Source organism: Cydia amplana, chromosome 3 (genome assembly GCF_948474715.1).
Source record: "Cydia amplana chromosome 3, ilCydAmpl1.1, whole genome shotgun sequence".
Taxonomy (NCBI): Eukaryota; Metazoa; Arthropoda; class Insecta; order Lepidoptera; family Tortricidae; genus Cydia; species Cydia amplana.
In genome coordinates this window covers 16002649-16016020 of record NC_086071.1, presented here as the reverse complement: position 1 = coordinate 16016020, position 13372 = coordinate 16002649, and the positions used below count along the sequence as shown (strand labels likewise).

Genomic DNA, 13372 nt, shown 5'->3' with positions numbered 1-13372 from the left:
AACTAATCCCAGTAATTGGCGTGGGCACTAGTTTTTACGAAAGCGACTGCCATCTGACCTTCCAACCCAGAGGGTAAACTAGGCCCGTATTGGGATTAGTCCGGTTTCCTCACGATGTTTTCCTTCACCGAAAAGCGACTGGTAAATATCAAATGATATTTCGTACATAAGTTCCGAAAAACTCATTGGTACGAGCCGGGGTTCGAACCCGCGACCTCCGGATTGCAAGTCGCACGCTCTTACCGCTAGGCCACCAGCGCGACTAGGATAAATTTAGGATAAATTTACTAAGTCTAAAAAAAGAAATACATAAAATCTAATTAATAATAAACCATACAAAGGCTTTTGTGGGTGATAATAAAGAGAAGAACTGCGAGTATATACAATGTAGGTATACCTACTTACATTATGAAATATGAAAAATACTTTGACCTGGTGACAAGATTTCAATAAAAAATTCTTCGAAAAATTATTTTGCAGTCATCCCACCAATTTCCTGAAGGAAATAATTGTTACTGGGGTCTTTCTATAAAAATATGTCTGCGGTCTTATTGTCGCGACCCATACAAAATATGTGAAAAGAGTCGTGGCAATTAGACGCAACCACAGACATATTCTCGAAGAATGACCTACTGAACCCCTTCTCCATAACCCAATCGAACTTGTCAGCATTGTCTCATTGTTTCACGTACACTATCATTACCTGAGCTTTTGATTTGTCGGGATCGTCGTGATAAATGCTTAATCGCCAAATACTGTCAATTTGAACTCGTGCGCGTCGGACCGGACCCATATAATATTATAGCCACGAGATCATTTGCCGCGCGTTTTAGACTACAAACGGCTCGATTCGGGAAATGAATTAGAGATTAACTAGATACGATATAGTAAAGATATGTGACGTTCTACGGAAAAAGGTACCCTATGGCGGCTGGCGCCGCAATTCGGGAAATGAATTAGAGATTCACTAGGTATGAAATAGTAAAGATATGTGACGCGTTCCACGGCAAAAGGTACCTTATGGCGGCTGGCGCTTACGTCGCATAGCGCCGCAATAATGTTGGACCGGCGTTAATAATAGCGTAAGCGCCAACCGCCATAGGTACCTTTTCTCGTGGGACGTCACATATCTTTACTATATCGTATCTAGTTAATGTCTAATTCATTTCCCGAATCGCGCCGTTAATCACTTAGAGCCACTTGCACCATCCCACTAACCCGGGGTTAACCGGTTAAACCATTAATCCAGTGTCAAATTGTACTGGTAACCATGGTAACTCCAGGTTTAACCGGTTAACCCCGGGTTATTGAATGGTGCAAGTGGCACCACAGGCTCCACAAGATCTTTTTTCTTTGCTAGATTTATTTTAATATATAAATACATTATAATCGTATAAGGGCGTTTTTAGGGTTCCGTAGCCAAATGGAAAAAAACGGAACCCTTATAGATTCGTCATGTCTGTCTGTCTGTCCGTCTGTCCGTCTGTCCGTCTGTCCGTCTGTCTGTCCGTCCGTATGTCACAGCCACTTTTCTCCGAAACTATAAGAACTATACTGTTGAAACTTGGTAAGTAGATGTATTCTGTGAACCGCATTAAGATTTTCACACAAGAATAGAAAAAAAACAATAAATTTTTGGGGTTCCCCATACTTCGAACTGAAACTCAAAAATTTTTTTTTCATCAAACCCATACGTGTGGGGTATCTATGGATAGGTCTTCAAAAATGATATTGAGGTTCCTAATATCATTTTTTTCTAAACTGAATAGTTTGCGCGAGAGACACTTCCAAAGTGGTAAAATGTGTGTCCCCCCCCCTGTAACTTCTAAAATAAGAGAATGATAAAACTAAAAAAAATATATGATGTACATTACCATGTAAACTTCCACCGAAAATTGGTTTGAACGAGATCTAGTAAGTAGTTTTTTTTATACGTCATAAATCGCCTAAATACGGAACCCTTCATGGGCGAGTCCGACTCGCACTTGGCCGCTTTTTTTTTTGTTGTCCCCTACACTATTTTTTCAAGTTTGGGATTTTTTATGTTATTTCTACTCAGGTTACTACTGCTTCAATCACGAGCCCTTTTCATCCTTATAGGAGAAAAAAGTGTCCTAAAATTTCCATACATTTTTCAAACATTCCTTTTTGGTACCACCATACAAAGTAGGTATGTGTAGAAATGGTAACCTAATAGGAAAAAACTCTGGGACATTTTTTACCCTATTAGAATCAAAAAAGCTCGTGATTCTGAGTAGAAATAACACAAAACTGGCAAAAAAGGTCACCATAAATAAAAATGGCAAAAAATAAAAGAAACGGTCTAAAGATCATTATCAGTTTTTATTGCCTGGGTAGCCCAGGATTAGATACAGAAATCTATCTGCCATTACATATTACTTTTTTTTGTTCACATACACATTCTCGTTTAACGACTACTGGTTCAACATCCTATTTGACAAAAAAAAAGGACGTTGACGTCACAATCCTTTCGCGTCGCCAGCGTGAATGTTCGAAATTTAAAATTTAATTAAGGCGACGCTCCTGCAGTCGGTTTCGCGCGTTAATCTTGTAAAGGCCGGGACACACGCGCGGACCGCGTACAAAGCAATTTTTAATTGCGTCCCGGCTGAAAAGCGACGTGTCTTTGCCAGTTACGATTGATTAAAAAGAAAATGGTTGAAAACGGGTCTCGGGCGTAATGAGGAATTCCTTCGGGTTTCGAAAAGGTCCGTTTGAATTTTTTATGATGTTCTATTTCGTTTGGCCGAATTCTTGCTTGGTTTATTCTGAAAACCAGCTTTGCACTATTGAAAAAAGATATTCCAGGTTACAGTCATTTTGCACAATTCGGCATATATAGGTATGAATTCTAGTTTAGTTTTTGCTGCGTTCATAAGTAGGGTAATTCCACGTAAATACATGATGAGGCAAAAGTCAACTTGCGAGATAGCAACACTTTTTATGTATTGATAATTTGCTTTGAAGGTGGAAGTATATTTCAAATCCATTTGGAATGAATTTCGTGCAATATATATTGATATATTATTTAAACTTAAATATTAAATATGAATTAACGACCTCCTCGCCTAGCCGGTAGTGCCTGCGAAGCAAAGGTCCCGGGTTCAAATCCTGGTAAGGCCATTTATTTGTATGTTTATCACAGATGTTTGTTACAAAGATGAAATCAGATGAATTTTGCTTCTAAACAATTATGAAAATAAGGACAATTAAGTAATTTATTTATTGCATAACTTTAAAAACTTACCTTTGTACTAAAAAGTACAAAATAAAAAAGTAGGTAGGTATATATATTATAAACATTATTTAGCTAAATAAATACAATCGCCTTAAGAGCCAACAGGAGTGGTCATTTCTCCATACAAACGTACGCTACTGTTTCCTCCGTGGGTTTTGAAGCTAGAGCAATGATTTTTTCAACATAGATTAATATTGTCAATATCTGTGTCGGACCGTTTTGCTTTTTTTGATATTTTTGTTTTTTAAGGCGCTAGAGCCCTTTAAAAATGGCCAAAATGGCCTAATTTACTATGCCGCAATCAGAGGCGTGGTATTCAAAACTGATATCAATTAGTCAAAAAAGAAAAACAGTTCGTCATAGATAATTTCATAATCATTTAGATTTCCAAATTTGGTTACGATTGATTAAGTTTTGGAGGAGGAAACAGTCGAGTACGAAACCTCGATTTTTGAGATTTTTACGCAGGATTTTTCGCCTTGTCCTTATCGCAATAGTTTTAGCAGCCGCTTCCATTAGCGAGACGGGTATATTTACCTAAAATATTTAAATCTCAGCTCCTGTTTCGTCTTAACCATGACTACGTATCCTATTGACTTTAGATATATCTTAACCCTATACCTGCCTGCAACCGCGGAACTAATCCGATTAGCGTATTATTATGCTGCGTGACGTCACACGCTAATAAGACAGATTAAATTATAATTAACAGTCGCTGCTGACACAACATCTGTCATCTGTCACTTGGTAACGTGGCTGTTCATGGGCAGTATAATATCATTCAGATTGCGACACACATACACACTACACACTGAAACATAGAATTCGCCGAACTCATTCGGGGCCCGATTCGGATTTTGAACTAGATATCTATTAGACATGACCAAAATATGTCAGTGTCAAAAGTGACGTTTTTGTTTGAAGAAACGTTACTTTTGACACTTGTTTTACACTGACATATCTTGGTGATGTCTAATAGATATCTAATAGTTATTTGACGTATCTTAAAGTTGGAATATGGCTGTCAGTAATTAAATAAAAAACTGAAGTTAAGTATAAAGATTTTTTTTACCAATAACCGAAAACGGATTTTTTCTCAATCAATTTATTAATATAATAATTATTAATAATAATTTCAGGCTACATGAGTACATTCCAACTGCTGGGCATAGGCGCGAGAGGGCTTGGGCTATATAGTCCCCACGCTAGCCCAATGCGGATTGGGGACTTCACATACACCTTTGAATTTGATCGCAGATGTATGCAGGTTTCCTCACGATGTTTTTCTTCACCGAAATGGTAGTGGTAAATATATACAGTTACACACATAAGTACGTTCATAAGTAAAAACACATTGGTACGAGCCAAGATTTGAACCCGCGACCTCCGGATTGAAAGTCGGACGTCATATTTACTCGGCCACCACCGCTATCACCACTATCATCGCTAGCGTCGCCACCGCTAGTATTTATTTATTTATTAATATTTGAAATACATAAAGTAACGAGCCATGGTACGAACGCAAGACCTCTGGTTTGGTAACCGCATGCCTTACCGCTCGGCTATCAACGCTCCTGTTGACTCTAATCCAGATTTCTAACTATCCAACTTTATCCAACTTAGGTACTTATCTTTTTTAAATTTATCCAACTTTAGTCTAATCTCATGGAAGTATTTTTTTACGAAAACGATGAAGTTGGCTGCAGTAAAAGCTTGGTTTGTGAACTCGCTAATTACGTTAAAAACTGCACTTTTCCGAGCAACGTATGACCTACATCTGATTTAATGCTGCATGCAGGTTACCTACTGCAATATAATAAAAACCGGTCAAGTGTTCGTTTAACTCGCCCAACGAAGGTTCAGAAATGACTGCCTTTCAATCCTTGGTTAACAATCTACTATTCCTCTATACAAGTTAAAAGATTTCATAAAACAGGCCTCAGAGATCTAAGTTTGATTCTTGTTTAAAAGACAGCCGTGTTTAGTTTTCGGTATCCAGCCTTAAAATATCGTGTCAATTTTAACAGACCAGAAATATATTCAAAATTATACACCAAAATTTAATAAGCCCACAACTTTGTGTGTTTGTTTCTTCGGCCGGTGGCGACATCTGGCGTGCTGCACCGAGTTGTTGCGACTTTATAATTCCCCGTGCTGAGGATACCGGGGAACGAAGTTGTATCCGCAAAATAGACATAAGACTTGGAGACAAATTCGAGAGAAGTTATTATCAAATTAAAGGCTTAAAATATTCTGAAGAAAATTGTTTTTTCTACTCCCGTACTTTTATTTGTCATTTAAAGGGTCGTGCACACACCTTTAAAACCCTACCTTATAGTTGTCAAGACAAGTCTTTAGTCTATGCCCCAAAAAAGAATGTGTGCATACACGCAGTATCTTTTTGGCGATTTTACAATACTTCGTGTAATGACCATTTAAAAAATATTGAATGAAATACAGTGTTGCCAACCTTATTTAAAATGTCATCTCTGACAAATAAGTGAACCATAGACATTTTTTTTAATTTAATTCATTCATTCATTCTTTTCCCGCCCGTACCCTCTATTTTTGCTACTTCTTGAATTAAAAATATTTGTTAAATTTACAATTTTATTTCAAAGTAAGTGCTTGGTCGTAGAAAAAGTATTGTATGCAACGTTGTTTAACAGAGTCAAAAAATACTCGTGGCGTCTTTATTAACAATTTTCGGCTTCGCCTCAAATTGTTACTCACGCCACTCGCCTTTTTTGACCTCTCTTAAACAACGGTTGCATAAAATACTATTAAATGAGTGGTACCTGAGTGAAAACGTGAGTATTTATTTATACTATTTATAATTTAAAAGTAAGGTAACTAACAGTCTCAAGTGGAACTAACCTGTGACTCTTACATCGTTTCTGCTGCAACAGTAATGAATGAATTAATAACATTTATTTCAGGACAAGTCCCATATTATGTTAGTATCAAGATAATGTACTTAAAATTAGTGTTAGTGCACAACATAAATAAAATTTAATAAATAAAAACTTAAAAACCTATAACCTACCTACGTGGTGGTAATGCGTTTAAGAAGTGTAAGACTCTTACGGTAGATGTCGCTAGAGCCTCTCTAATGGCTCATAAGTAAGTAAGCATCATATATGGTGGAAATATTCGCTGTACGGTCGTGTTAGCTTAGAGCAGAGCACTGTACTAGTGGTCCAGTGGGTGTGGCTTCAAGTTCTACACAAGACATTACATACATATATATATTACGACCAAAAACTCCATAGGTATGCTTTCACACAACCGAAATAATTACAATTTAGAAATAGAAATGAACGCAAACAACGCTAAAGCCAGGCTAAGCCGGCTCGCATTTCAGAGTTAGACCTAGCATTTAGCCTGGATTATTGCTGATAAGATTGTGGCTAAGTGAGTCGGGTTCTAGTTTATTCTAGCTTTTTGTTTGGATGTAATTGAAGGCCTTTTGTGGTTAAAAGGGATGGTTGGCTGACTAAGTGGTCAAATTTTGACTAGTCGGTCGGTATTGACCCTGTAAGGAACTTTATTTTTAATATTTGTTTCTGAGTTATGGATGTTTTCTATGTAAATAATACTTATCTATAAATCTCTCCATTATATATATCGTAGTCTAGTAGCGACAACACAAGCCTTTTTGAACGTCCTGTGGGGCTAGGTTGATTTGTGTAAAATTGTCCCCATAGGTAGTATTTATTTATAGAAGCGCTGGTGGCCTAGCGGTAAGAGCGTGCGACTTGGAATCCGGAGGTCGCGGGTTCCAACCCCGGCTCGTACCAATGAGTTTTTCGGAACTTATGTATGAAATATCATTTCATATTTACCAGTCGCTTTTCGGTGAAGGAAAACATCGTGAGGAAACCGGACTAATCCCAAATACGGGCCTAGTTTACCCTCTGGGTTGGAAGGTCAGATGGCAGTCGCTTTCGTAAAAACTAGTGCCCACGCCAATTACAGGGATTAGTTGCCAAGCGGACCCCAGGCTCCCATGAGCCGTGGCAAAATGCCGGGACAACGCGAGGAAGAAGAGAGGTAGTATTTATTTATAGAATTTGTTGGTAAGTACTTTGAATTATTACGAACCAACTGGATTTATTTTTTATTATAACATTTTGCAATCGTACAAACATTGCACAGCTAGATCTATGATGAATGCACCAGGCCGACCGGGACATTCATAGATTGTGGATAGATAGATACCTACCTCTTCTAATAGTGACCTATCACGTGGCTCGTCACGGCGCCGCACACCGATTCGTGATTCATTGACACTATTTTAGTTGAGCCAAGTAAAGCATCTCCAATAAAAAGTTTTTGCCGCACCTTGGTCTTCTTTTTCTTCTTCTACGTCATTTCTTCATAACTTACTGCGGGTCACGATCACATTAGGTCGTTGTTTTATGCACCCAAGGCTCTCCTTTCTGCACGATTTCTCGCCGTCCTAATAATAGGCGCCTGTGAAGATCCCTGGCAGGCCTTCTTTACTAAAGGTAGGTACCTACCTACTCTTATTACCCAAGGGGTCGGTGGATGTTCTGGTGGACATCCTCACCCGTTCTTCATCTACCATGTCAACCACAATGCGCTTTTTGAAGGTTGTTTTTTTAGCTGGATCTATGATTTTATGTGATAGTTAGCAAACGAACGGACTAATGGGAAGCGGTCTCACCCATGGACATAAGCAACATCGGAAAAACCACTTATGCGTTGCCGACCCAAACCATTTGACTAATATTTTCAGCTATATTCTACTATAAGAGATCTACATTGCTTAAATCCAAATTGTCTCTTCCTTTCGCCTTTCCTGCCACTATAACACAACTTTACCACTTTAACGAACTTTACATTTACCTCACAAATCAGACCTAAAGCCCTTGTAAGTTCCCTGCTCAGATTATCTAGTAATAATGAGCCGTCCACTCTGTTTTCATTACTGTGCGGGGTTTTCTTGCTCTAATGGGCGATAAACATGGCCGCAAACAGGGGGTAGTTACACACGATCTTATTCTTGCAAATGGATGGCTGGATGTGGCTATTTAAATGTTGAATGTGGTCTTTCTTAAGATTATCTACTCACATTCTAACCCATTTGAATATCATCTTGTATGACTTCTTAAGCTTTTTGAAATTGATAGGTAAACAATTATTTGATCGCTTGTTTACAATGTAACCCAGTGTGCTAAAGATTTTCTGTACTTCATTATGTATTTCGGACAGAAAAGATCAGTTTTTGCTAAATTGCGCTCATGGCCATTTTTATTTTGTCGTTTTATTTTATGCTGTAAATATGGATTTAATCTGCAACCGGGAACGGGCGCAATTGACTTCCAGTATATTCAAACAACAAAAGCTATGGGTATCTAAATAATGGTATTTAGATACCCATAGCTTTTGTTGTTTGAATATACTGGAAGTCAATTGAGCCCGTTCCCGGTTGCAGATTTAACTAGCTGATATTTATTTAATCAACTCTGTGAAAAGTTGAACAACCGGTCTGATCCAGTTACCATAGACTCGGGAAGAGCCATAAAGTAAGTTTTCCGGGATAATCGTGCAAATTTTACACCCCAAAGATTACCGTCCGGTGTCCTTGTCTTAACTAGCTTTATGATTATGGAGGAGGACAAAATTTAGTAATGTGTTTTAAGTTGAACTTAAAACACATTACTAAATTTTGTTGACTTTGGATTTAGGTACCTTCATATTTAGTGCCCAGTAGAGGTTTTCTATATAAGGTAATAAATTTCATTTGGTACGTCATCGTAGATGGTCATGACTCATGTCTTTAGTTGTTGGGCGTATTATTTATTTGTTTCACAGGCATAATTCCACAGTTTCATAATATACCTTGTTGAAGAAAAACACGAAGAAGCCTGCCATTTGTGCAATAAAGTTTAAATAAATAAATAACAAACAAAAAGATATATACTGGCTAAGATCTGACTACCAAAAAATAAAACAAATTTCAGTCAAACATTACTTAAACTGTTGTCCAATTGTTACTGTACAATCTTACTTATAGTAAGTATAAATTCTTTTTGAAAACCAAAATATATGACATTCGTGTCTATTATTTTCGTTGTTAGCAGCCGTAATGGCCTCTGTCATTATCAACAAATTACTCATATTTCGCCCAAAAGCAGCTTTAATCCTTACGTTAGTCGTTGAAACTCCGAAACAGCAGTTTAATCAACTCCAAACTATGGCAAGTTGAGGCACCGGCACTTGGTCGCTCAGGCCACAAAGTATATTCAAGACAGAAAGTTAACTTGTCCCATTTCGCACACAACTTGCGATTGTGGTTAGGTTGTTTCCTCTTATACAAGATTTTACTATGTAGATATAGTTTGACAAAGGACTGTCTCATTTCAGACAAAGACAGAGAGAATCATACTATCTTTGTCTTACACTAGTACTAGCACCCAAAAGAAAAGGGTAAGTATAGTTTTTTTTTGTTCTTATTTACTGACAAATGTGTTTGACCAACTATAGGTATTACACATGCAAGAAGTACCAAATGGGATACAAATTACATAATCGGATGGTATTACAAATAAAATTATATTTGGGCGAACGGTTATTTTGTTGTCGTATTTTGAATTTTTGACAAATTTTGATAAAAGGTGGATAGATAGAGTTCCTCAAATCTTATCAAAATCTGACAAAAAACGGCCTATTTGATGTAGTAATTACAGGCATTCTCTCTCATTTATTTTATTACATATTCACTTATTTAGAAGCGAGTTTTTCCCAGGGGGTAAAAAGTATATGACTTAAAATTAAATAATACATTTATTCCTAGGTTAGGTTACAAGAAGCCGGCTGGTCAGTTGCGCTACTGTTAAGGCGACAAAGATTTTCTCATTCTTCAGTGCTTAATTTTCCACTAAATTTTTTTATGTACTTCTGCATGCCTCTTCTTTGTGGCATTGGTCGCTAATGGCCTATAAACAACGGCCGATGGCTCAGCAGCGGCCGTGCAATGGCGGTCGCTGATCCCTGCTCTAATCCTGCGCAGTTAAGATGTAATGCGTAGCGAACTGCAAAACTGCTCCCACGGTCTCGCTACGAAAGGCTTTAAGTCATGGAAACTATGTATGAAGTTACGCTCTTTCTGTTGTTAGTGGTTACTCGAGGGCTTCATAAAATATGAGTTGTTAGTAAACTCGCGGGATTGTTACAGAAAAGTATCATAAAATCAAATAGTAGGGATGCGTTAATCCTAAGCTCAAGTTCCGAATTGAAAAACCGGTCAAGTGCTAGTCGGACTCGCGTTCCAAGGGTTGGGTACGTTACCCAATTTCTAATACTTAATGTATTTTTTTATGTGGACCGTGAATGAAATGTCTTTAAAAAAAAGCGGCCAAGTGCGAGTCGGACTCGCCCATGAAGGGTTCCGTATTTAGGCGATTTAAGACGTATAAAAAAAAACTACTTACTAGATCTCGTTCAAACCAATTTTCGGTGGAAGTTTACATGGTAATGTACATCATATATTTTTTTTAGTTTTATCATTCTCTTATTTTAGAAGTTACAGGGGGGGGGGGGACACACATTTTACCACTTTGGAAGTGTCTCTCGCGCAAACTATTCAGTTTAGAAAAAAATGACATTAGAAGCCTCAATATCATTTTTGAAGACCTATCCATACATACCCCACACGTATGGGTTTGATGAAAAAAAATTTTTGAGTTTCAGTTCGAAGTATGGGGAACCCCAAAAATTTATTGTTTTTTTTTTCTATTTTTGTGTGAAAATTTTAATGCGGTTCACAGAATACATCTACTTACCAAGTTTCAACAGTATAGTTCTTATAGTTTCGGAGAAAAGTGGCTGTGACATACGGACGGACAGACAGACGGACAGACGGACAGACGGACAGACAGACAGACAGACAGACATGACGAATCTATAAGGGTTCCGTTTTTTGCCATTTGGCGACGGAACCCTAAAAACCGGCCAAGTGCGTGTCGGACTGGCGTTCCAAGGGTTTCGTCCATTAAGTCCGACTCACGCTTGACTGCACATCATCTATAGATAAAGAACTGTTTTGTGTATTTTTTCAAAATTTTTGACCTTGTTATTTCGGAGATAAAGGGGGTGGGGGGAATAGTCGGACAGACAGACAGACATAGTGATCCTATAAGGGTTCCATTTTTTTCCTTTTGATGTACGGAACCCTAAAAATGGTTACTTAAATACTCGTACCTCTAAGGAATGACGAAACATGACAAATTGAGGATATGACGTTATATTATGGAACAGGTACAGGAAAGACACATGCTAGACTAGACTGTGAGCCAGATTCTGATTATGATTTCTTGTTCTGAAATTGTGATGGATTTGATCTATCATTTGTCAAAAGTGACATTTCTGGGACAAAAATGACATTTTTGACAGCTGACAGTTCAGTTTCAGAACAAGAATTTAAAGTCAGAATCGGTTTCTATTCGATTTTAACGGCCCGATTCGGATTTTGTAATAGACATCTATTAGATATCTTCTAGACATCGCCAAGATACAATAACGATATGTTTAAGATCTAACCTGTCAAATTTGACATTTCCGCGATTCTGGAGATACTCTTGAACGATTTCCACAAGATATTACTTAGAGATCTAATTCACATCTAATGGATATCTAACACGATCGTATCGTATCGTAAAAGTGACATTGGTTGCCCGAATTGCGCTGCAAAAGAGAACTAGTTGAAATCTAAACTATAACGTATCTAGAATGGATCTAGTACGTGTCGTCTCTTGTGAATATCTTGAAGTTCGAATACGGCAGTTAGTAAGGCACGGAAGAGGCTCGGTGTCATCACGGATTTAGCCCACCTCACGCTGTCACGTAAAATGTTTGTAGATTCTTTTTGCAAGTTTAGCACATAATTAATTTATAATTATGTAACGTTTCAGAATAAAAGATTTTTTAAATGAGACCCAAGCAAAAGAAACTTAAAAGAACTGTCATATATGGTCTGGTAACTCTGGTATAACTTTGATCCCTTGGATAACAATCTACAAATTAACTAGGTACGTACCTAACTACTACAGTAGCAAGGATCATTTGTAGAGGCAACGGGCGGAAAGTGTGAGCCAGTCTTAAATTGAAATTAGTCTCAGCTATTAGCTGGAAAGCATTAGGTATTACAGGCTACAGAATAGACCTCATCACTTGTGCTGCACCCAAACGGTGCGGCGTAGCAAGTCATAGGAAAAAACAGATGTAGTCGCTTAATTATTTTCTCTATTTCTAAGGCACTTTCTGTTATTAAATGGTTAAATATTTTAATGGGAAAATCTGAGTAACGAAATATTTGCGAACTTAATGGGTATGATTTTTCAGTTTAAGACGGACGACCGCTTTTCCGTACAAACGTAGTCCCCATTTTCCTCTCTGTATATTGACATAATGGAAAATATTTTTATCATCATCATCAGATCAGATCGTTCGATCGGCTCTATGGTACCATAATATAGTATTGCATGTCACCCAACTTACACAGGTATGTATGTAGGCAGGAGTTTCAGCTTAATTGCATAATGGGAAGTGGGTCTAATAAATAAAAGCTTGTAAAATATCTATAACTGGCCGCGTAGCCAACGTGCCAATCGCTTACGTTCCATAGCGATCGAAACGCAACTGTCACTGTCACACTAAATATGGAAGAGTGATGAAAAATGAAAAATTAAAAAATATTTATTGGTTTTGTACAAATATTGCTACAATATAGGTTGGGATCTACTTTTAAGCAACAGATATGCTTGTGACAGAAAACTCCGCTCTTCCAGACAAATGCAGGGTTTAAACCAATATGTTTGTGTATATAAATCTATATCTAACATGTGATAGAGAGACTCAAAGCGATTCGATAGCGAAGCGATAGCGATTGTCACCTTGGCTAGGTCGGCTGACCTCCTTAATTAAAACTGACAAAAATTATTTATTTATTTATTTATTGATCAAATAAGTAACACAGCATTACAGTATAAAACCAAGGCACTGTGAAACTACAAAATATAAAAGAAAAATAAATTAAACTAAGAATGAAACTAAAACTACCTACCTAAAAAGTAAAAGCCTACAAAT

The 13372-nt window shown here is 37.5% G+C and overlaps 1 long non-coding RNA gene across 1 annotated transcript in view; it reads left to right on the top strand.

Annotated features, from left to right (window-relative positions):
- The window catches only part of LOC134662859 (uncharacterized), a 320585-nt gene that overhangs the window by 72059 nt on the left and 235154 nt on the right, over positions 1 to 13372 (top strand). The gene's annotated exons all lie outside the window — the stretch shown is intronic.